Consider the following 27,018-nt stretch of genomic DNA (forward strand, 5'->3'; position numbering starts at 1 on the left):
TTCCTATATGGACAGATAAACTGAGCCTGAAAAAAAGTGATGGCTCTTGCTGTGGAAAATGTTTTAGGGGGAGTTATTCCCAGTAGAGAACAGGTCTTATAAAAAACTTATGTTTTCCAACTGGAATGTTGAAACGATCATTTAATGTTTTCTTTCTGGAGATCAAATTACTTGAAGGCAAGGGCTAGAGGTCAAGTCACATACTAGCCCCTTGGAACCTTCAGTACCTAGCTGCACCCTGACCCTAAACCCTAAAAAATACAGGAAACTGAGACACTCATCTCTTCCATTTACTACTCAGCACCAAGGCTAGTGGAAGTGGTGATGAATGGCTGAACATTTCAGCATTCACCTCCCTGATGCCTACTTGTTTTTGCATGGTAAATCAAAACTGAAATAAACCTTCTAGATAGGAAACTAGCAACTAAATTAATTCTATTTCATATTTTGAGGGTCTTTATATATTTTTTTTCATTGGAAGATTTCATAATATTTCAAACAGTCTTTAATGGGAAGAGTTTACATTATTCGTAAATCTCTAACTTTGGCTTTATAAAAAGCAGGCAAAATTAGAGGTCAACATACTTTGAAACTAAAGCAACTCAAAGTAGCTCCTCAAACTACCCCTTCACCTACTGCTTACTTATCTTGTTTGTACATCTCTACACGAAGAAGGACTAATAGAGACTTTTTTTATAACATCCAATTATGACACTTTCTTCCACCTCTTCGCACAGTCTTTTAATCTTGGAAATTTATTCCATCAATTTTGAATTAGAAATATTTTTTTTCACAACTCATAAGACTCAGTTTTAAAGTGTTCATAGTTGCCGCAATTTCTTGATTAAACAACTCTGCCTTCAATTGTTCTGTCACTTATATCCTGTTCACCTCTAGAAATACAATATTTCAATTTATTTTAACAGGAAGAAATAAGGGAAAACCAGAGATCATTCAAAGATATGTGAAATTTCCACTTTAATCTAGAAATATCTTTTTAAGCTTTTCCCAGGCAACTGGGACACCATCAGCCATTATGTTTAAGACACTATTGAGGCTTTCAGTACAATTCTACACCTTTTTTTCCCATCCCTATGAGGAAAACCTTATATCTGGGGAAAAAAAAACAAACAAAACTTTCTTGTTGTATTTTGAGTTTCTTTTCCCCATTAAGAATCTTTAGTAAGACATGAAAGCCAAATTTATAGATTTAAAACCATGTATTTTGTTTACTATAATATGTTTATCTTATTGGCAAACCGGTATGGTTTACTACATAGTATTTTTGCCTTAATGAAATTCAGTTTTCAGAAAGAAAAAGAAAAATCTCCTAAAGGAAAAAATGGACACTCATGTCTCAGATAAAATCAGACTGACAAAGTAACCATAATACTACTTGGATAAAGTTAACATTTGTTCAAGTGTGGCAGCGCTTGACAGATAAAAATGTTGGGCAGAAAGCCAGTTTGTGGTGCCTCAGGGAAAAGCATAAGCACCATATATGTGGTATGTATACTCATACTGCTTTATAGACCTATAGAAGAACCTTGCGGTTTTCTATGAATACAATATTGTTGTGATTTAGCCCCACTCGGGACCAAACTACGCAGTCTCTCTCTCACTCCCCCCACCCTCCAAGGGAACAGGGAGAGATAATATAAGAAAAAAGGCTCGAGGTTGGAGATAAGGACAGGGAGAAATCCTTAAAGTGACCGTTACGGGCAAAACAGACTCGACTTGGGGAAAACTATTTCTTATTGTTAGTAAAACCAAAGCAGGATAATGAAAAAGAGACCAAGATAACTTGCCCGCACGCCTCCCTCTTCCCAAGCTTAACATTATCTCTACATCCTTTCCCCACCACAAGTGGCACAGAGGGGAGAATAGGGAATGGGGGTTATGGTCAGTTCATCACTTGTCACTTTATGCCACTCCTTCATCTTCATGGAAGAACTCCTCACATTCCTCCCCTGCTCCAGCGTGGAGTCCCTTCCATGGGCTACAGTCCTTTGTGAACTGCTCCCAGCGTGGGCCTTTTTTTTTCCACAGAGTACAGTCTCTCCGGAACGGCTGCCCCAGCAGGCCCTCGACAGGCCACAGTCTCCTTCAGGTATCCTCCTGCACTGCTGTAGGGTCCTCCACAGGCTGCAGGTGTCTCTCTGCTCCTCCATGGACCTCCATGGGCTGCAGGGGGACAGCCTGCCTCACCATGGTCTGCACCACAGGCTGCAGGGTCATTCTGGTCAGGAGTTGCATTACTCCTCCCCCTCCTTCTTCACTGACCTTGGCATCTGTAGCCGTTTCTCTCACCAGAAATTCTTCACAATTGGATCAGGCAGATGCCTCTAAGGTTCTCTTCATATCTCCTCTCTTCACTTCTTGCAGCCAGGCTGGGCTGAGTCGGGCCAGAGGTTGAGGGCCACAAGGCCCACAGGCCTTGCGCTTCCCTCTCTCTCTCCCTGCTTCCACTTCTTCACATCTTCTTCTTATTACTTTTTTCTATTTTTCCCTTTCTTAAATACGTTATTGCAGGGGCATTATCACAGAACATTCTGCTAACAATCGGCTCGGCCCTGGCCAGCAGCGGGTCCGCCCTGGGCCTGGCTGAGTCCACTGATCAAAGGGGAAACAACTTCCAGCAGCTTCTTACAGAAGCTACCACCATAGCCTCCCCTCACTAAATAAAACTGACACAAATATGAACAGCTGAATGTCTGTATTTTAATATGGAGGAGTCTGACTTTGTTCTGGTGGTGGTTTTTTTGTTTTAGATCTCTAAATATTCAACTTAATTTCAACAGTGCTTCAGAAATTCTTTTATAGGAATTAGTGTTCAGCAAAATTAGAATGCATTAGAAAGTGTAAAATTGGTTTTAAAGTTATTGTACAATAATATATTATTTAATAGCTAAAACCTAAAAACTCCTTTATGATGCTATAGAGAGTAGCGCAACTCAGCACTACTGGTTTAATTCAGGATTATAAACTTTTCTGAAACAAGAATAACTATTCCACACTCTGAGGAAATTCTCTGTTCTCCTTTTATCTTTTCAGTACATAAAGAAATGTCTCTAGTTCATGAGAATTTATTTTTTATCCATAGTATGTAGGATCAAATTGAACATCAAGTTTTATCTCACCTTTGCATATAAATTAAAATGTATTTTGTCAACAACCTGTGACAAAACAGTCAGGACTAGTGCTGGGCCCAAACTAAATGATTTTTTAAAAAAAAAATAGCGTGAGAAATAGTCTTGCTTTTTTCCCAACCCAGCAGAAGTTTTTGTTCTTCTATCCTGAGAAAAAATTCACTCTCTCTTTCTTGTTATTAGAAATCAAAAGAAGTAGGTCAAGGACTAGCTGTTCTTTCCTCAGCTTTGCTCAACAGCAGCCACCTTCCCAAGCTTTCCTGTGTCACTACACAAAGGCACTAAAGCATGCACAGAGCAAGGATATACATAATGATGCTTCAAATATTTTAAAAATCACATTTTCTAGGTTATTAAAAGACTGAAATAACTCATGATTTAATAGTGATGAGAAAACAAAAGTTGAAACAGAGTCACACTCAGAAACAAATAATGACTTAACTAAGGCTTCAAATCTTGAGTAGCTCAGAAGGATGCCACAGTGAGCCATCTGCCTAGGAGTGCTTCCTATAATACCTGAAGATATTTGATCTTTCAAAAAAAACCCCAAATAAAATCAGATACATACAAAAATTCAACTGTCAGTCCCAGGAACACTGATGTTATTTAGTCCTATTAAAGTTTCCAGTGACAATGATAAAATACCAACAGCCAGCAAGGGTTTACAATAATATGTCTACTGTTACAGGAGTACTCACTGCTATTTTGTATTCACTGTTACATGACAATGAACTGTGAGGTTTAGATCTCAAACAAAGGAAAAGATCATTTAAAAATGATAAGAAAATCTACAAGGGAAACACTAAAGATGATGGTGCTGGGGATAGTGTGGTGGCTTCCAGTTTCAAGAATACAGTTGGGAAAAAATAAAGAACATAATGCTATATACATTTGATAGTGACATATCAATAAAGAAAATCTAGAATAATTCTGCCTGAGGGTAACATGTTACATAGAAGATGACAGTGCACAGAAAGCATTTCTTTGCTTTCCATTTGAGGATGGAAGTACACTTGCAATTTCTTCAAAGTTGCACAGATTTCTTTTCCAGCAGTTTCAAAAAAGTATTATGCAAACTCTTGAACAGAGATTGAATGAGTTTATAATGTCATTATATTACTGAAATAATTACAGTAAAAGAGCTTGTAGTTTCTTTCTTTATAATATCTTCCATGAATTAGAGAACAAAGTCACCAAACACTTTTACCTATAAAAAAATATTTTTTACAACTAATTTCCTTGCTGTGGTTTTGATTGAAGTAGGAATATAGCAGCCATATCCCGGAGGCTTTAGAATATCCTTATGGAATTCAGAGTGGACTTCAATCCTCCTTCAGTAGAAATTATTTAAAGCTCAATTTTCCAACTAAGGATATTCAGAAGGGGAAGAATATAGCCGTAATATTGTTCTACTCATTAATTAAGCAACTTCAGCACTAAAAAACAGTGCCAGGATTACATGCCTTTCCATTCAACAGATAATGTTTAATAAATATGTCTAATACTACCCTTGGTATGGTAGCAGGAGAGCTAATGAAACTGGCTAGCAGGCAGAGCTCAGCCTCTGTGATATTGTGTCCTAGAGGCTTCAAATCTGATGTTTTAGTCTCTTCTGGGCCTGCCCTGACAAACAGAGTTATTCTTTTCCAATACATGTATAGGGAAAGCAAAAACAATATGTGTTCCTTGCTTTCTGAATGCTGCAAACTCTCCCATGGTTTGCAGTGCTGGGGCAGGGTAGGATGATTAAAAGAAGCAGAAATACACACCATCTGAATCATCAAACATGAAACATGAAATCGCTAGGGGACTCTGTAGAATTACTGTATGAGTTCTACTGGTTGCCTTACACTGGTTCAAGCAGTGGCAGTAGGTTATCAGCATGTCATTTTCACATTTCTTTTAACATTTTTTTTAACGTTAAACAACAGCCATCCCAAGCCATAAGGAATCTCTAATAAAAATATAAAACAATAAACATTCTGAAGCCAAAACAGTGTTCTGTGGGTCAGCAATAGCACATATTACAATTCAAAGTCTCCAAAATGGGTGCAAGTGGAAATCAAAACTATATTCTTAATTTGTAGTGTTGAAAGGGAAGACAGGAGAAGGTATGATTGATGATGCAGAGAGATTTCAACTACTAGAAACTCAGTAATTGTCCACAGTCTGAAAACGGCCTGGCTCATTTTATTCAAATATCAGGGTCTTTACTTTCTTAGGAAATTTTTAGATGGAATACATTTTCTAAGAAAGTCTAGGCAAATGTTGAAGCATGACTTCAGCATAAAGTTAGTAGCAGCTGTCACTGTTTCATGTTGCTCTTGAAACATCTTGCTTTCTTTTTTTTTTTTCTAAAGTAGATTGTCTTAAAGCACTAAGCTATTTGTCATGATGAAAATTAAGTAGTCGAACTATGTCAATTTATCTTTACCGGCTGTGGCATCACTTACATTTCATACTAACATATTAAAATTTACTACTGTATTTGAAACATGCAATAAAGTTGTAGCCAGATGGAGAAGCTGTTTTAAAGTAAATGAAGTTGAATATATAATCTTTTTATGCTTTTGAAATAACCACGTCAAATATTCTGAAATACAGAAACTGCAGTTCTCACTGGCATATATCAATCAATTTGTTTGGTATTATAGTAATTTGAAACCACATCTCTAGGCCATCTCCTATAAAAGGTGACAAAGGACAGGGTTTATGTTTGCAGCATGCACTACTGTCCTAATGAAACACTGTAGTTTGGGATTCTGTTTTAAAAGCTACATAAAATTAATTTTGCTACTTTTGTTGAGTAGGGGTAGGAATGCTCACAGATAACCTTTTTTAAAAGAATCTGAAGAGGTGAAGAGGTTACTGGAAAGTGCAAGATGAAAAACATTCTAAGAAGTGAAATGATGCAATAGTTGAAAGATTTCCCGAAATTAAAAAAAATATATATTTTAAGTAAATAAATATAATATAAATAGTATAAATAATCCAGAAATACACTATTACTAGCAGTTCACATCATATATTATAAGTTTGGAACTTTAATGCCTTTAATTGTCACATGTATCACTAATACATGTATTAGAAACTTGAATTTCCATTGCATATTTGTAAAGACTGTGTTGGCAAGTATTTGCTAGTGTAATGAGGAAGTAATGGGATATAATAATGAAGATTCAAGAACTGCTATGAAGACTCCATGGTAACATTATAGTCAGGGTTGATAGAATCTTTAATATGAACCTGTAACCAAATGCTGCAAAGGAGAACATAGGACAGTATGTTTCTATCCTGCTAATTTACTGTCTTTGGAAATCACAGGCAAAAAAAAAGCTAAAGTTTTCTTAAACTGTATATGGTATTCTTATAAGATGGCAAGATCTCTCATTTCATTCCTATTCATGCAGGTTCTGAGCACTTTTCCAGAAATCGTTCAGAAAACACAATCAAAACTAGTCTGCAACAAGTAAGCAAGACACAGAAGTGGCAACAAGAATAGATCCTGTAAAGACGTTAGAAGAGAAACACAAAGAAAAATGTAGCTTCATTATCCAATAGAAAATGGGATTTGCCAAACTATATACAGTCTCTGATCTTCAGATCCTGGGATTCTTTCTTTCTTCACATCAAGACAAAATGGACTTCTCTTCAGCACAAAGGAGATTAATCTTTTTCATTTTTTCCATCTCAGAACTAGGCACAGGACACTAAACACTGTACACACTGAGATGTATCAACAGAGTATTATGCTTTGCTGGCTACTGTTTTCCTTTCCTTCTTTTAGTGCAGATTAGTCATGAAAGATTATGAGCTCTATGGGATAAGCAAACATAAACATTCAAAGTTGATGGTTTGATGGATGTATCAGTCTATCCATGGCAGCAAAAGTTTGCATTATAGATGGAATATTTTTTCTTGTAACTTCATTGTAGACATTTGCTGAAAATAGGTAAAGACATTATAGTACAGATGAGTGTGATCTAACCTTAAATGAGACTCACCAGTTTATCAACCACTGAGAAACAAAACTTATGATGAAAAGAACTAAACTCCACTGTTCTGATTATAGTCATAACATAAGAAATGCAATTTACTGTACGTCAGAGAAGTATACATAATTTACTGCTGGAGACAAGTTACTGAAGAATTTCCATTGCAGACATTAATACCTATGTGTGTGGAATAAAAGGCTACTATCCATTTCAGAATTTTACACACCATTTCCTGCATTTATCCCTCCTGGACAACTGCAAATGACTTCCAGATGCAATTGAAACTAGCAGCTTGAAAAAGTGTCAATCTAAACTAGGTTTAAAATAACCTCCCAACCAAAAAACTAGTGAATATCTAAGCCCATGCCAGTAAGAAAATTAGACCAGTGTTTTAGATTTAAAATAAATTCCTCACTTTGTACTTACTTACAATAAAAGTTGAATTTAATAGTGCAGAGTAAATTTTTCTTCCTTTAGTGGAAATTTGAATGTGGTTTTTATTATTTAAATTTCTCTCATAAGTCACAGAAACTAAAAGTTACTATTTCTAAATATTTAATTTCTACGCATCACAACTACACTGGAAAAGAAACCTGCATGAAATTTTGCTTGTGTGGGAAAGCCACTAATACATACTCTCGCTACTTAAATGTTATGTCCTTCAGAATGTAGAGCAATGACACACTGCCTTTGCAAATACTGGAACTCGACTGAATGAAAATATTTCCATAAAGCACACAGAGACACAAATTTAATAATATGGTTGAGTGAAATGTAGATTACCAACAAAAAGCATATAGATAAGACGAACTAACTATTCAAAACAAATAAAAGAAAGGAAAGAACAAAAAAAAGCATCTGGTGATACTGGGTGGCTCATGAGACAGCTAAAGGCTTTGAATTTTCCACATTTAACTAGTGTAATTTTAAACTTGAACCCGATTGCTAGTAATTTAAAAAGTATTACAATGTCATTACTTCTTCAGAGAGACTAGATGCGTTCACTTCCAGTAAGCTTACTGGACTCCCAATAAACATGTAGTCTTCAGAATTAGAATTCTTCCTGGCAGGCTTAATAGGCAGATTTATGAATGCATAAATGTAGGTTTCAGTATTAATCCCTCAATTAGTTCTTCTTGAATCACAGTCAGGAGTACTGCTGAAGCAAAGTGAAAAAAAAATTAAATCTGAGATTTTTTTAGGACACGATTTTCTTGGATTGTCAATCTGAAACATTTAATTACCAGAAGATTCATCCAAATAAGTCCCATAAAAGAAAATCATTACAAACTCAAAACTTCACTAAAACTTAGGATCTGAATAAAACTAGGGCATTGTATTTCAACTAACATAAAAAGAAAAACAAAGGAAAATTAATTCTGTGAACAGTTTGTGGCCCACAGAGAAGGAAATATTAATGAAATTATTTTAACCGAGCTTCACATTTTGTATGTCTGTTATCACACTGAGAGAACTGTCTTGTAAGCTACATTAAGATGCACATCAATTACACTCCTGCAAAGTGGCCTGGATGTCTTTTTCTCTGACTTTGGTGTTCATTTTCAGTTTGGGCACCTTTATTTTCTTCTCACAGAAGAGAAGGTGGGTGAAGGAGAAAAAAGTATTACATGCCAACATAAGCTAGGGATGCATCAGGATATTCATGACATCTAGCCTTAGGATCTAAGAAGTACTTCTAAATCACAGCACTATCTCAGGAAAGAGCCTCAGAAATATATAAGAATGAAAGAAAAGAGCTGAGTTTTTAAAATCAAACAGGAAAAGTATAGAGGTTCAGACTCATAATTCTGAAAATCCATGATATGTAGCACCAAGAGTAGCTCCCACCAGTAATGTCATGTTAGAAGGACAGAAAAGACAGTCAGAGAATGTTCAAATTAAAATATCACATGAGAACATTCATAGAGTATAGTCCACCAATAAATATGGGTCAATTATAGTTGTCATTAGGGGCTGGGAAAATAATTTTAAGAATTTTAACTCAGACTAGGGTTGATCTGAGTGCAGGAAGGAGAATATCTCTAAAAGTATGTGTGTCAGGTTTTCATCTATAAGGATGTTAATCTGAAAGAAGTAGTTGATATTCAAAGCAATGAATGGACATTAATTAGTAAAGCCTTACAAGTTCCAGTGATCTATTGGAAAACCAAGGCAGAGTGGCAACAAGGTCTAGACTTGTTCTGCATACTTTTAAATTTTGTCACACCAAATTCAGAAAAAAAACCTGAACAACCTCACATATATTTGCAATACACTTTCTCAGGGCGGCTGTCTTTAAAATGGCAAGGAATAAACAAATAGACCCTGCTGCTGTGGAAGCCTTTGCACTGTTGGGCAGTAGGAGTTAAAAATCTTCCTCCTTTACCTAAGTTGCATGGTACCTGTAGCAGTGTACTTCCAAATTTGGTCACTTATATCCTGGTCTGTCCTTGATTTAGTTAAACTGGAAAGTAGTAAGTGTTCCCAAATCCTTCATTAATAGTAACCTAATTGCTCAAGATTATTTATTTATTGAGCTGTAGCTGATTCTGACCTTGAAATAATGCTGTCTGAAAGAAATATCATCAAATATATGCAGCACTCTGAGTTTTATTTATTCTTTTAACATACTGTTCTCCTAATGTCTAGGTTTAAACCCAGACAACACATTCTTTCAAGCTGTTTGAAAAAGGGTTTTTTTGGTCTTTTGCCAGCCATATCATTCCTATTCCAGTCATGTCAATGAAATACATGTTGTTTTAAGTTCACATCTTTGTTAAAAATTAGCTCAGGAGTATGATTAACAGATCCTTTTCTGTAGCTATATATTTGCTTGTTACAAAAGAGAAAGATCAAGTTAAAACTTCCCTTTATTACCACTGTAACAAAATCATCTGTGTCCCCATAGGATTTATATCTATCATATTGGCTTTTTGATAAGCTTCTTCAAATTATAAGAGACATTGTTTCTTATCCTCTAGTCTCCTGAAGAACAGAAGAAAACATTTTTCTTTTGAAGAACTAGTTGAATTATTTAAGACAGTATCCCAAATGTTAGGAAATTAAGTCATAGAAACTTTGATAGAGCTACTCCTGTGAGCATAGTACATACATTGTGAAAGTAAGTAGCAACTTCAGAACATGTTAACCGAGTCCTCTATCTTTTATTTGTTGAGTCTTTTTTAGGTTAAGTGTTCATTAAACTGGAGTTATAAGAGAGTAATCTCACATGTGATCTAACACTGAGAGGGAGGTTTTTTTTACCATAAGAAGGAGGGTTTTGGTGAGAGGACGCATACAGTACAAAAGGTTATTTTCCTGCATCTCTGTAGTGCAAAACTAAATTTTGACTGCATAGTTGAAAGACCAGTGTAGAAATCTTTGTCTATTCTAGCCAGAGATTGACTTTGCAAACACTGATTCTGAATCTGTTCTTGTATCTAGGCCTCTCTTTATGCTTTTTTAATGTCACTATGTCTGAAATCCAGCATTGAGACAGATTAATGGAAAAAGAATATTTGTTTTCTTTGTGAGAAAGCAGAACTGTATAAGTCAACTGTCTTGTTACTGGCTTCAACAGTATTAACTTGTGAGGCTGTGGACAGAAGTAGTGTTTAATTAATTGTCCCTCAATGATTCTAGCATGTATGTGTTAACAGAAGCCAACATATGCAACACTGCCTATGGAAGGATTCAAAATACATTAGCTTAAAGGAGTGAAACTGAAACACCAGTACTAACACCTTGCACTTCTTTAGTAACACTACCACTATTCTGCAGAGTAGCAGAATGAAACTCAGGTGCAATGATGTGGTCACAGTTACCTAGGAGCTTATGGCAGAGCTAGTAAAAAAACACAGTTAGGAAGTCCATGGACAGTTGCAGAGGATACGAGGTAAAAATGTGAATGATATCATGATTATATCTATTTCAGTGAGGCAAAATAATTACTTCAAAGTTTGGTTTTGTTGTTTTTTTTTTTTTCTGTGACACAAGTAAATACACAGAATCGTTATTTCTTTTCCTTTTTCTTTTTTTTTGTTTTTATTTTTAACTTATTTTGTCTTTTAATATTCCCATTAAGGGCACATTACAAATTTATAAAAATCTCTTCTGCAGTAAATTCAAATTTTTATATTAAAAGTTTTATTTGAATCTTTTGTTTACCATAGAATCAAAGAATCATTTGGGTTGGAAGGGACAATTAAAGGTTATTTAGTCCAACCCCCCTGCAAGAAGCAGGGACATCTCCAACTAGATCAGATTGCCCAGAGCCCTGTCCAACCTGGCCTTGAATGTTTCCAGGGATGGGGCATCCACCACCTCTCTGAGGAACCTGTTCCAGTGTTCAACCACCCTCACTGTAAAAAAATTTATTCTGTATGTCTAGTTTAAATCTAACCTCTTTTAGTTTAAAAATATTACCCCTTGTAACAGGTCCTCCTAAAATCTTTCTCCCCATATTTCTTATAAGTCCCCTTTCAGTACTGCAAGGCAGCACTAAGGTGTCTCCAGAGCCTTCTCTTCTCCAGGCTGAATAGCCCCAACTCTCTCAGTCTTTCTTCATAGGAGAGGTGGTCCAGCCTTCTCATCATCTTTGTGGCCCTCCTCTGGACTCACTCCAACAAGTCCACATCCTTCTTATGCTGGTGACTCCAGAACTGGATGCACTACTCCAGGTGGAGTCTCACCAGAGCAGAGTAGAGGGGGAGAATCATTTCCCTCGACCTGTTGGCCACGCTTCTTTTGATGCAGCCCAGGATGCAGTTGAATTTCTGGGCTGCAAGTGCACATTGCTGGCTCATGTTGAGCTTCTCATTCACCAGCACTCCCAGTCCTTCTCCTCAGGGCTGCTCTCAATCCATTTTCCATCCAGCCTGTATTTGTGTTTGAGAATGCCCTGACCCACATGCAGGACCTTACACTTGGCCTTGCTGAACTTAATGAGGTTTACATGGACCCACCTCTCCAGCCTGTCCAGGTCCCTCTGCATGGCATCCCTTCCATGTTGACCACACCAGACAGCTCGGTGTTGTGAGCAAACTGCAGCCAAGGCTACCTTTGAGCTCCACATTTCCCACAAGCCCCTCGTTGTTGAGAACAAGGTCCAGCATAGTAACTCTCCTTATTGGTTCCTCTATCATGTATATGTATATTAATTTCTAGCCATAAGTCCCAAGGTTAATTATGTATATTAATTTCTAGCCATAACTTCCATTAAATCTGCACAGGCAATAAATAAGGGTTTATGTGTTTATTTATCTGAAACATAAGTATGAGATATATGAGCTGAAACACAGAAGATATGAAAATCCCATTGTAATTTAGGAATAAAATAACAAATATAATCACAAAAGAAATATTCATTACTTTGAAAATGAGTTCTTCTAAAGTGCAAATTCAGTGACCACTCAGAAAATGAAGTACTGACTTCTACTGAAATCAACAGTAATGTTCTTGTATATAGGTCAATGTGTGTATGACAAACTGAATATCAAGGTATTTAAGGCTTGAGACCAAAATCTGCTGCACTCACAATTTAAAATACTATCAAAACTAATGGAGAAGCTTGACTAAAGCAATAGTTGGAGAATACAGTTCTGAACTTTTGAGAAAAGATAGTGAACCATTCCAGCTCTGTAAATTAATGGTTTATCAACTGTATTTATTATTGTAGACTTTATATATAAATGCTATTGGTAATTTCCTATTTTTTTTTCGCCATAAAACATTGAGAAACAACGAATCTGGATGTTCCTCCATATTCTTTTTCTGACCATTTTCCCTATTTTTACAGCTTTTAATTACTTACTAAGAAATAAAGAAAATAAGGGATACCCTTTTGCATTCTCAGAATAACCTTTTCTGCTTGAAAGTCTACTGAAAGACACAACCTTCTCTGCAGCAGGTGTAGTTTTAATGATTCTTTGATGCCATATGTCAAATTTCATCACTTGCTGTGAAGAGTGACATTTCTTTTGATAGCTCCTAGCAACAGCAATACCACTTGTTGTTGGTCACCTCGCACTGGACAAATAATTCCTGCAGCAAGAACATTTAATTTCAGTTTCATGCCAGGCTGCACACAATCTCTGCTGCTCTCCTCTGTCTGTAATTCTTTTTAAAGTAAAATAAATCTATATTATTAATTCAATGCACACTATATTTGTTTTCACATGCACATTCACAAGAGTATCCCTATATTTTGTATAGGAGTGTTTAAAAGCTGCCTTCAGAACTGGATTTCCTGTCAGTATAGACAGTGAGTATGTAAGCATGGTCTAAGGTGCAGCGGTGGATGACTTCCAAGAACATGTTTGCCCACAGGCTGTGGAAGTGCATCATTGCTATGTCATGAAAGGTACTGGTACATCAGCAGACATCCGGATATGGAAGATCTGCAGGTTTTCTGAGAGCCCTCTGCGTGCACCAGGTGTTGAGGAATATGACGTTCCTCTTTGCTACTGTCATAATCATTCTTTGAGGAATCATATTGGTATTCTGACACCATTGGCACCTACAGATAAAAGAATCACTTCACAAGGCAGCTTTATTTTCAAATGGCACTTTACATTTCTTTTTCTTCTAACACCACTTTTATATCAGAAGCATATAATGAATTGTACCGCAGCTTTGCAAGTCCAGCACTATTGGTTATTGCTAATCAGTGACACATTTAACATTTGCAAATAAATAAACAAAGTAATAATTCCAAATCTTGTTTGAAGACCAAAAAATGAAATGTCTCACTGCTGGGTAGAGGAGTAAGGGAAGGATAAAATATCAGCCAATGACTGCAGGAAGGGAAGCAATTTCATAACTTTTCCAAATTGTTCTTCATTTGGAAAGTCACTGACATCTGTGGATGGAAACATTAGGCATCATATTCACATATGTAACTTCCCCTTTAAATTAGTGGGAGCTGATGGCGTGTTTATGCTAAGATACATTGTTAATAAAATCTCAAAACTGTCAGCAAGTATCTCTAGGTACTGAAGAAACTCTGGAGGACTGGAAAAATGCAAAGATAGTATGTCTTTAAAAATAAGAAAGACAAGGAATCAGAAAAGTATAGGCCTATCTGTAATAGACTGTGTCAAATGTTTGCCTCAACATTGTCGAAACATCAAACCACCACTTAAGCAATGGAACATCAGTTAAACCATAAGCCCATTATCTTGCAAGCCAACCCCTGATCTCTTGCAAGCTAGTCAAACCACAGAGACTTCCTGTTTTAAGGACAATGAATATGCAATGAGACAACGATAAAAGGACAGAAACAACCAACATCAGAAAAGGAAACCATCATCAAAAGAATCATCATCAATGGAACCATCATTGACAGAACCATCATCAAGCAACATAGGAACCAACATCGACGGAACCAACATCGGAACCAACATTGGATGGAACATTCTCCCACCAAGTGAACTGGACTGTCGGGACGCTGCAGCTCTGTGGTGGTAGCTATTGCAACGAAGGTCTTTTCCCTCTTTCCTTTTTTTTCTCTCTTTCTCTTGCATTTGCAAACTTGTTGTTGGGCAAATAAAGTTACCTGGTGCTTGATTCCATTATGAGTCTTAATTCTGTTCCCAAGAATATGAGCAAAACCACCCTCTGGTGTGTGAGAGGTTGGTCTAGCTGCCCCTAGCCTCCCAGACTCGTCTGAGGTTGGCTAGAAAGCAAGCGGGCCTTCCTCTCATCCAAAATCGGAGCATGACACTATCAGGTTAACTTCAGTCCTGGAGAAACAGTAGAATTCACAGTCTAAAATAAATTTGCAAATTTATCTACCTAATACATAAAAAGAAGAGTAATAGCCAACATGAATTTGTCAAGAATAGATTATATTAACCAAACTAATTTCCTTCTATGACAAGGTAATAGTATCTGTGAATAGAAAGGAGGTGTTAGATATCACATATCTTCATTGCAGCAAACTTTTCCTACTCCTTCATGGGATTCTCATATGAAAGCCAGGAAAATGAGACTGATGTCAGGTGAACATCTAAGTGGCAAGAGTGTTTTCCAGAGAGTAGTAGTCTCTTGAACTCAAATATATCAAATAGTTTTCTGTAAGACTGGTACTACTGGATAACTGGAGAGAAAGAATAAGGACTCTGATAATTAAAATCACAAATTAAACTATATTCTGATAAATTGCAAAAAAAAATCTTTGGTCAAAAGTGTATATCTAAATGATCTTGGCAAATACAAGAAATTTTATGGAAAAATAGGATGTAATCTAGGAAGAAAAAATACAAAGTTTTACACACAGTTAGATGTAAGTGGCTGTCTGTTCACAGCCTTCCACAGTCACAGAGTGTGGAAATCTGTCTAAGCAGCAGCATTACAGAAACAACTAAAAGCGTGGTGAATAGAGTTACAGTCATAGCACACATTAATCATCAAAACTGAAAAATCCACAAAGTCACAATTTCCTCTAAAAAGTGTTAATAATGTATTGGCTGGAATACTATATCCAGCTTTAAGCATCTTAGTTTGGTTCAATTGGTGACAGCCCATGAAATAGTAACAAGTGTAAAAATAGGTCCTGGAAACACAACTATTGATATTGCTGTAGAAAATAGGTTTATTAGGTTTAGAAACATTATGATGGTCTTTGAGTATATAAAAGGCATGGTGAAGGAGGAGGAATAATGAATTAAATGACAACAAGGGAGAGCTGGCTTAACTTCAGGAAAAAAAAAGCCTAAATTAGCAATAAGAAAGGTTAAATATATCACTTGAACTGGTATCATTTGAAACATTTTAAAATCTGGATAGCATCATAAATGTCAGAATTTCAGGAGTGACATAGATATAATCGATCTGGTTTTCACTATCTATATGTATTTGTTTAAGAGATATTCTTACACACTGTTCTTTAGCTCTGAAGACTAACCACAGAGAGATGTAACTTAGAATAATTCCTGCTGGAATTATCCTAGGTCCAAGGGAAGTCTTTTATCTACTTAACTGTATGAATTTCTCACACACTAAAGTTTAAGATTACAAATCAAATGAAACCAGAGTATCTGTCAGTTGAATGATCAGATTTTTCATTCCCCTGTAGGATTATGTACAGAGTTGATTCCCAGGATGATCTCTAGCTTGTGGAGATATCAGAATCCCTATGCTCTTCCTGAAGTGAAGAGCCTAGGATGAGCCTAATGGTTTTTCAAAATATTTGCATGAAATAATGTTTTAGATTTGTATGTTGTCTGTCATATATCTTCAGCTTTTCCTCTACTAAAGGGAGATTTTAAATAAAACTAAATTACTGACCACCAGAGGGATTTAAGAAGAAACATGATGCACTTCTGAAATGAAAATATAACAGAGAGCAACAAGAGAAAAATTCAGCGTATACTACTGAGAAGCTATTAGTAGTGTACTCCTCTGTAAAATAAGTGACTGCTTTAGGAAATGATGAGGGTGCAAGCACATTGACTGCAATTTATGATGCAGCATTGGTAAAGTTGCCTTCTTGTGGAGTATGATAAATCAGCCTGTTTTGTGGTCTGATTTTAAGAGGTGGTGAGTAGCTCAAGGAAGTGCTGATTGCCCTTAACTCCCACTGATTTAAGTTCTTCAGTACCTAATAGTTTTCATCTCTTCAGTCCTAATGCCTACAATTAAACTGCAAGATATTTCCCCCCCCTGAGCCACATTATCTTCTTCCATTTGGCATTTATTAATTTCCCACCCTGCTACTATCTTCCCAATTTCCAACTGAATTAAAACACAGGGAGAATCATATTATTTTTATTTCCTTGTCAGAGTTTTGTGACAATGTCAGTGCAGCTCTGTGAACAGTTAACAGCTTTTGCCAAAGACAGCAGAGAACACTGAGAAAACTGAACAAAAACTAAGAGACAGATATTTATAAACAAAATGGTATTTCCTACAGTCATTAAGCATATTAAAGACAAGTACCCATGTAGAAACAAACTACAATTGTTTATATATATATAAAAAAAAACAATAAAAAGAAATTTCAGATGACTAATGGGCAGTAGGAAGTAAGCCTGATGAGTAGCAGTACTGATGCTGAAATAATCAAAATTATTGAGTACAATGTGAGTCAAAAGAAGTTAATAATTTCAAATAGAAATATTTCTATTTCTGATGTTAAGAAAGCAGGAAAGTGCAGTCCATGAGATGAAATCAGTATGTTCATACTTATTAATAAAGGTGGCATATTCAGACCTGTTCACAAACTAGTTCCTTTTAAGAGTCCTATTTAGCAATTGTGATATGTAGAATGCCACAACGTCTCAGCACCTCACACTTAGTCTGATAATAGTAAAATCAATATTTATTTTCATACAATAGAAGGTACTACTGAGGAGCTTGGAAATTAGAGGAGATGTTCACGAAAAGCCCTTCACATACAAGAACCAGCAATATATGAACTATCCATACATGGGTACAGAGCACAGTTTACTGATCCATTGCCAGTGAGCTACTTTGGTAGACTTCATGTACGAATAGTTAGCTAGATGATATTGACAGTTACTAACTCCTAAATGCTCTTTCTGCCTATGCTTAAAGTGCAAATGTAAAGCATTAACCCTTACTCAGAAATATAATACTGAGTCATGCACAAGAGTAATTTGGACCCCAGCCAAACTCTTTTTCCAGCATCCTCCGTATCACAGCAGCAAAATATACAGCTTCATCAATACACAAAAGATCCATGCATTTGCACATTTTGCAAGGGGATAATCATGAAGATTATCTAGTCTGCTACTTGTCTGCTGTGCACCAGTCTGGGAAGGGATGTTTGTGTCTCAAAATATTATTTTATTTCTTATTCTTCTGCTGTCAATACCTCCTCTTTGTTTTGTCACTGGAAAAAAAAAAAATATATATATTTTTTTTTTTCTGTAAGGGAATGCAGGGAAAGTGTATGCATAGTGTTTATATAGAAATATTATTATCCCTTCTATATTCTGTTTTTCTCCCTGTTTTCTGTTTGAGGAGTTTCCTTCCTTTTCAGTTTGGTTGTTCTAGTCAATCTCACATTCACAGTTGTCACTTCCTCTTTAAATTCGCCTTCAAACATTTAACTGAAAAGGTGCTCATTATTTTTTATTTCAAGGTCTAGTCAGGTGTCAGAAATAAAGGGGAGGTATCTACCAACTCTGCAGCAGCAGATGCCAATTTATTTCTATGACTATGATTCTCAATCTCTATTTTCTCTTTTCAAGGTATTGAGACACCTATGCCGCATAAATCCATCTTACTTCCACCAAGATTTTCTTATCAGGGCAATGTTGCTGACTGTATGAATAAAATAAGGGAGGGAAATATGCAGTCCATAATGCATGAAGTAACTTGATCAGATCGCAAATATCTAGGTTTTTAAGACTTAAAAATTAGCAAAGGAATCTGGCAGAGAATAAACTAGACAGGTAGGTACAAGTATAATTTATGAAATTATTTTGTTATGAAGTAATGTAAATTTTAAAATTATTTGCTTTCATCTGTACTCCTCCCAAAAATCCTTTCTGTTTGTTTGTTTTTTACTATGTAAAGAAGGTAGATGGACATGTTCAAAGAATTTGACTGCAAGGAGATGGCAAATGAAAAATATTCTCCCTGAAGTGAATTATAAGCCTTAAACTGAAGCATGTATTTCATGAACATTTACTTCTCTGCCCCTTTCTGGAAACAGTATGACCTTGACACCATATCAAGGCTGTGTGGTCTCATGACCTCAAGAGCAGTCACAACTATTTTTCTGCTCTAATGTCTTTCAAGGAAAGTTTCTTAAAAATTAAGTATTAAAACAGTCTTCCACCAATAAGGGAAAATAACACATAAAGGAAATCTAATGAGGAATCAAAGACAGAAAAGCCAAGTATCTCCTGGCAGATGATTTCCACTATTCCTTTCACTGGTTCAGGAAAAGATGGAATAATAACACTGAAAAAGACTTATCAGCTTGTACTATGAAAGATGAGCAATGGGAAAATACACTTTGACAGAATTCAGATATAAAAGACAAACATTATGACTGTCATCAGTTTCTGAAATTCCAGGTCATAATCAGTTCAGTGTTTTCTCAGTTTAGTGACTGAAGTCCTCAAATCACAATATTCCCCATTATATTCACATTTTTAATAGATTTGATATTTGTATAGCCATTGCCTCAGGAATACTTAAACTTTACTTCTGTATACTGTCTCTTCATTACTTTGCTTTGGATACCTGACAGTCTTTCTCCTTCATTTCACTATTTCAGCCTCCACAAATGTGAAAATGAAATAAAATCCTGAACATAATAATTATTTATGACAATAATAATAATAGATTATGATAATTTACCACTGTTCCACAAGACATCCTTGTCTCTAAACTAGGGAGACATGGATTTGATGGATGCACCACTCAGTGGATAAGGAATTGGCTGGATGGTCACACTCAAAGAGTTATGGTCAACGGATCTATGTCCAAGTGCAGACCAGTGACGAGTGGCATTCCTCAGGGGTCCGTATCAGGACCAGCTCTGTTTAACATTTTTGTTGGTGACATGGACAGTGAGATAAAGTGCACACTCAGCAAGTTCACCAGCGACACCAAACTGCAGTCAACATGCTGGAGGGAATGGATGCCATCCAGAGGGACCTTGACAGGCTGGAGAGGTGGACTTGTACAGATCTCATGAAGTTCAACCAGGCCAAGTGCAAGGTCCTGTGCATGGGTCAGGGCAATGTCAAGCACAAATACAGGCTGGACAGAAAACGGATTGAGAGCAGCCCTGAGGAGAAGGACTTGAGAGTGCTGGTGGACAAGAAGCTCAACATGAGTTGACAATGTGTACTGGCAGTCCAGAAATCCAACCACATCCTGGGCTGTATCAAAAGGAGTGTGGCCAGCAGGTCGAGGGAGGTGATTCTGCCCCTCTACTCTGCTCTTATAAGCCCCCCATCTGGAATACTGCATCCAGCTCTGGAACCCCCAACATGAGAAGGACATGGACCGGTTGGAGAGGGTCCAGAGGAGGGCCACGAAGATGATCAGAGAGCTGGAGCACCTCTCCTCTGAAGAAAGGCAGAGAGTTGGGTTTGTTCATCCTGGAGGAGAGAAGACTCCGGGGAGACCTTATATAAAGGCCTTCCAGTACCTAAAGGAGGCTTATGAGAAAGATGGGGAGAAACACTGTAGCAGGGCCTGTTGTGATGGGACAAGGAGTAATGGTTTTAAATTAGGAGGAGGTAGACTCAGACTGGATATAAGTAAGAAATTCTTTACAGTGAGGGTGGTGAACCACTGGACAGGTTTCCCAGAGAGGTGGTGGAAGCCTCATCCCTGGAGACATTTAAGGCCAAGTTGGATGAGGCTCTGAGCAACCTAATCTAATTGGAGATGTCCCTGCTCCTTGCAGGTGGGTTGGACTATACAACTTTTAGAGGTCCCTTCCAACCCAAATTATTCTATGATTCTATAATAATGATTTTAATAATGATAATAAAAGCAGTAGAATGAGGTTTATAAAGTATTTAAACCTATGTTGTTTTATACTTCTTTCTATTCAATGTGCTTGTTGTAGGTGGTTGTTTTCCCTAGTGGACAGGTAAGTGAGGGAGAGGGTCAGCACAAAATATCTTTCTTTTAGGTTATACAATGGAAATGTTCTAAATGATTTTGAGATTCACTCCAGCTCTGCCACTATCTCATGGCTTGTGAGTGTTGATGATGCTGATAACCATTTTATTGTGTTTCTGAAAGCAAGCTTCCCACACAGAAACTGCAGCTGAAGCTGTCACTAACCTAGTCAAACTCCACTGTGATCAGGTGCCATTTTTCTTTTGAGCCCAAGAAACTTTAAATAACCTTTATTTACACCCTGCAGTTACAAACTTCCTGTTAAGTATCATTGATCACTGCCTTTTTTATATTAACTGTAAGAACTCATGCAGTCACAAACATGTCTTTTATTTAGATTTCTCAGTTACTTTGTGTTAAGAATCAACAAATCAGTAACCACGGTTAATACACCAGAATTAGTTTATATGGTTGATAACTCTCCTTCTCTTTATATCTTTATTTCCTGACTTTTTTAAGAAAGCTTCCTTTGAATTGTTTCTTTTTTTTCCCCTGCTTTCTAAATCTCCTTCTTTAATACTAAAATTTCAGTCACTAAGTTTCCCTATGGAGACACATTGTTCCTACAAACCAATCAGATAAATTTCACACAAATTAACCCAATTGACTAAAAGTATAATAACCTTTGTATAATCGACTACCATGCCTCTGTTATGAAGTATTTCTGGCTTTTTTTTAAAGTCTGTGCTGATAAAATAGTCTTTTAAAAAGACTTTACACTGTTCTGTAAAGAAAAATGTACCTGGAGAAAATAGTCACTAAAATATACGATTGTTTTTAAGCTATAAATATATACAGTAATATAAAATACTTGCTTCTAATTTGATACAATATTTGAACAACAGTTTCTGCTTTCATTTTTTGTCCAAGCTACACTTGCCAGAATGTAAGCTGTCTGTAGCACAGACCACATATTTGTCTTTTTCAGCTCTGAGGTCGCTCAAGGTTTTAACAAAACCCAATCTACAAGAAATTATGTGATGCGAATAAATTATTATAAATAATAAAAAATGTCGAGTTTTCTTCATAAATATACACATACATCTTAATAAATGGGGATATGAGTTTTATTCAGCCTAAAACACTCTTAGCTTTAAATAACTTCCTTACTAACTCCTCATGTTACACTATAATTTACAAAATTTTCAGACAAATTATTTTACACAGATACACAGACACACTCACACATTGCATCAACTCACTCTACATAAAAAGAATGTCAGTAGCATGACATACACAACCATCAGCTTTAAATTTACTCAGACTTTGTAATAGTTACCAAACATGCTTGAGAAACTTGCTAATTTTTCATATTATATTAGAAATAGATATGCAATTCATATACTTTTCCAGTTTAGCTATTTTGTTTGTCCAGTAGTTAAAATATCATGGAATTCTTTTGTACAGAAGGGATACATTTTTCTTCATAAGTAAAAAGCTGATGGTTCTTTCTGTGTCCACTTTCAGATTCAGTGATTCATGCAGAGCTAACCTGAAATTTTGTAAGTAGCTGCTAGCATTATAACTTTTCCCTTAGATTTGTGGTTCAAAGTTGCGTCAGCAGTGCTGCCATCCGCGAATGTTCTGCTACCTTTCAGCAGAAATTTGTTCTCAGTGTTCTGCCATCTAAACAATGCAGAGGAAAAACGAGGACCATTTCTACATCGTGAACCAAATTAGTAACTTCTGCTGCAAACAGATTGTACTTTCAATCAGCCTGGGAGGAAATAAAGTACAGCAGAAGATATTTGCAGATAATGTAAGAAAAAAGTCTTGTTATACTTAATATGTGGGATATTCATTCAAATAGCTTTTTCAGAGTGCTCAGTTGGCTTAAGAGTCTGACCTTAAAAAATACTGTAATTGTTGCCCATTTTACTATTTTTCTTTTCTGTATATACATATTCAGTCTAACCTTCTCATGACGAAAGCTGCAGAACCGCAAGGTACTGGGTTTAGCAGTCTTTCCATTTTATTGCTTTAATTTGAAGCAACCTCACATTGCTAGAGAAGACAAATTGCTCACTTATTCCATTTTGCAAAAATTTTATGCGCTGAAAGAATTGTCTACATACAATTGCCCTTATGCTCTTAAGACTTGTTCATAGACTGCCAGTCTTGATTTTCTTCACATTTTCTAACTACATACATTAATGCAAATAGCTGATTTTTATATGCATAACACGAATAATTGAAATGCTGAGAAAGTTGGAACATGCAACTCAGTAGAATGGAGCTATCTTACTTTTTCCTACATTCCACTTTTGTTCAGGTAATGTACTATTACAGAAAAACTTTTAATTACTCAGTAATGCTCTTGGAGGAATGAGTGACTCCCATATGTGTTATCATAATTATAAAATGAAGCTTAAAGTCAGCTGTACAATCACACACACATCAAGATAAATGTCAGTTGTTTTATTCTTCATATAATGAGTGTTCAAAGTCAGCCTACTTGTGAATATATGCATGCATGTTTCCCACCATATACATACTTTAAAAAATATTTCTTTATTTCCAGAATTCAGCCACTAGACACCTTGATGTCATTTTGAAAGCATTACTCTTAAGGGTGTTTTGCTTGTCATCTGACAGCATCTCTGACTGTCACATCCTAATAGACTGCATATTCACCATAGTCCACATTCCGTTAATAATGTAATTCAGATGAGCAGTTTGGTAAGTATCAGTGAAAAATCTTGTCACCATGTGTTTAAAAAATGGAATATTTTTACTAGGTTTTAACCTAGAATTAATTAACAGAACAATCCTCTGGTTTTTTTCCTTTGTATGCTATAGATGACAAAAATAATAAAGCAAGCCTTTAAAACTTTTGTGTAAATAAATAATTTTTTTTCTTTTTTTCTTAAATTATTTTTTGAAACAAAAAACTACCCTGTCTTCAGTGGATTTCCAAATGTTGCATTTCATGCCAAGTCTTCATGCCTGAAGTATAGCTACTGTGTTCTTAAAAAGAGGAAGATCTTAGTTGTCATAAGGCATTTGTCATTCTTTTGCTTATTTGCTGAAGTTGAAGTTCTGTTAGTGTTTTTCCTGATCTTTTTATTTTCTTCAGGGCTGAGAATGACAGGAATGCAACAAAGGGGAAAAATGTCATCTCTGTAGCCAAGATGCTCAGATGAATGCCCAAGGATGGGTCAGCTGTGAGCAGTACAGAAAAAAAAACAACCCCAAAAACAAAACAGAAAACAAACTCTTTTTTTAAAGAAGCAGTTCTCATAACATCGAGCATTTCAGATTCTCCCACAAAATTGCTGTTACTCTTGAATACCTGCTAGAGCTAAAAAAAAAAAACCACCATGGAGTAGAAGGTAGCAGTGATTTATTATTAAGTCTTGTAACTGAAATAGGGATGAAGAAAATATGCTTTTACTCTAAATTCCTAATTCATGTTATTACTGTCTTCTAAAAGAAAGGAAAAGGATGGCAGAAGTCCTGTTTTCGATATGCTCCTCTTTGCTGCCCAGACTTGTAAGTAGTTTCAACTTTTTCACTTTCATCTTATCTTGCAGGTGCCATATGACATGAATCTAATTCACTTTTGTCTGTAAGTTACTGAATCATAGAAACATAGTGTAGTTTGGGTTGGAAGAGACCTTTAAAGGTCATATAGTCCAACTCCCCTGCAAGGAGCAGGGACATCTCCAACTAGATCAGGTTGCTCAGGGCCCTATCCAGCATGACTTTGAAAGTCTCCAGGAATGAAGCATCAACCACCTCTCCAGGAAACCTGTTCCAGTGTTCCACCACACTCACTGTAAAAAATTTCTTACTTATATTCAGTCTGAATCTACCTCTTTCTATTTTAAAACCATTACTCCTTGTCCTATCACAAAAGGCCCTGTTAAAGACTTTCTCCCCATCTTTCTTGTAGGCCCCCTTGAGGTACTGGAAGACCACTATAAGGTCTCCCCAGAGCCTCCTCTTCTCCAGGCTGAACAGCCCCAACTCTCTCAGCCTGTCCTCATAGGAGAGGTGCTCCAGCCCTCTTATAATCTTCGTGGCCCTCCTCCGGACAGGTCCATGTCCTTCTCATATTGGGAGCTCCAGAGACGGATGCAGTACTCCAGGGTAGGGAAAGGGGTAGAATCACCCACCTTGACCTGCTGGACACATTTCTTTTGATGCAGCCCAGGATGCAGCTGGCTTTCTGGGCTGCAAGGGTACATTGCTGGCTGAGAAAAAGTTGTTATTTCAAATAACCAGAAGACAAGTTCTTACCAGTATGAACACGCATCTAGCCACCTGCACTGAAACCTATGTCATGTGCAAACTACACACAGCAGTTGACACATACAGCACCAGGAAGAAAGTATTCCATTTGTATAATTTACTTTGCTGAAATATCTAGCTGTGTTGAAAACAGATTGACTGTATACAGGATTCTATCTGGAACAGGAAGTGCTGAAAGGTATACAGAAATAAGTGGTTTATATTTTTTTGGGGACATAAGCACTGTTAATTGGCCTTTTTAGTAATCATCAAGCATCATAAGCCACTCTAATTGGATTTTTGGAAATAATTTACAATAGAAAAAATGTTGCCACCTTTTTTTCTTTCATGAATGAATTGGAAAAGAGACTGCACCTTCTCTGTATTTATTTGTTATTCAACAATCAACTCTGTCAATACTTCTTGCATACGCTTTTTCCATAGCTCAAGTTTGTGCAAATATTTAGTCCTTTAAATTCTAGATGTTTTGAGTGAACATACATGACAGTTTCATGTATTCTGACTGAATGAGCCCAACCAATGCAATCAGGTTTTCAGTACAAATACAGTTGAATTCAAATTAAAAATTCTTTTCCCTGAGTATTGTGCTCCATTTGTATCAGAATTGTTATTTACAGTGAGAGTCTTAATTGGGCCATCTAATATTTCAGTAGTTATGTCCTGTTTTGTTTTCAAGTCGATGTCCCAGAAATAGTGAGTTTCCTTCTCCTGGCTCAGCGTTCACCACTTATAACTAGCACAGAGAAAAAGAAATAGGTAGCACAGGGTTTTTGCCTTCTCTGGGATTTAAAAATGTCTCCCCTCTTCCATTTAGTCCAAATTTACTTTCTTCAGACTTAGTCAGTCATGTAATCTAACCATGTTTAGCTCTACAGAGATTCTCTATTTACTTATCCCTTCTAGCCTTTGGAGTAGTTCCCACTTAGTCACTTTCCTAAGGCCAAAAGGATTACTTTCTTAGATACATGCATGTTTCAATTCCTGAGTGAGAAAAAGATGAACTGAAGAGGTTTTTTAAACTATAGATATAGTGAGTTGAAGGAAGATGGTTGACCAGGCCAGTTTGCACAGGAAAACTGTGTATTTGATTTGAAAACTGCTGTATTTGATCCCTTTCACACATCCACAGTAAGACAGCAAATGTGTAGGAAAAGGAAAGGCTATGAATATAGAATGAATAAGACATCAAAGGTGAAAGCAGAGCAGGAGAAAGAATTGATTGTGCAATGAAGAACTGAAAATATCAAGACAGTACAGGGCAGAAAGAGAAAGAGTAGAGGGGTAAAAAAGAGAACAGAGGAAGTCAATATTTAGCTACATGGGAATAAAATACTGCCACAGAATTTCAACAGAGAAGGGAGAAAGAACCTAGGAAACATGAATGCATTCACTGCAGAATAACTAATTCTGTATGGGTATGTAATCCTTAAGGGCGCTGCTAATAATATTGATGGGATGTATGTGGGTCCAGCAGTGCCCTTCTTCATTATGTTCATATGACACCTGTGTAGAACTGGATAGGTACGACTACTGACAAAATGAGAATACAATTTGGACATATGGCTTGCATTTCATCCCAGTGCTGCCTCCGATCAGCCCAGGTGAAAGACAATATGTGATTGCATCCTCTTGTCCATCTACCTGCCAGCACTAGTCCCCTGCTGTTCAAATCTATCTTGTCCCCAGCCCAGCCTGCCAGCTCCTGCTGGCACACTACTCGTTGCCTATGCTACTGCTCTTCCTGGTGATGGCTAGTCTCTTCTGGCTTTCCTTAGGCTTTGTGCTGCTTCACCAGCAGCTCCAGCTGCCTCTTCCTGGCTTCCCATGACTTATTCCCTTTAGCTATATTCCGTTCCTGCTGTTTGCCCATTCTATGGACTGTTACATGCGTGAGCACAGGATTCATGTGAAACTGATTTAGTCTTTTGTAGTCTGGTTCCCAAATTGTTTATTTACATCTGCTTAAGAGATAATGAATCTCCTCCAGTTCAATTATTGACTAA

This window comes from Chlamydotis macqueenii, chromosome 2 (assembly GCF_036417535.1).
Source record: "Chlamydotis macqueenii isolate bChlMac1 chromosome 2, bChlMac1.mat, whole genome shotgun sequence".
Lineage (NCBI taxonomy): Eukaryota > Metazoa > Chordata > Aves > Otidiformes > Otididae > Chlamydotis > Chlamydotis macqueenii.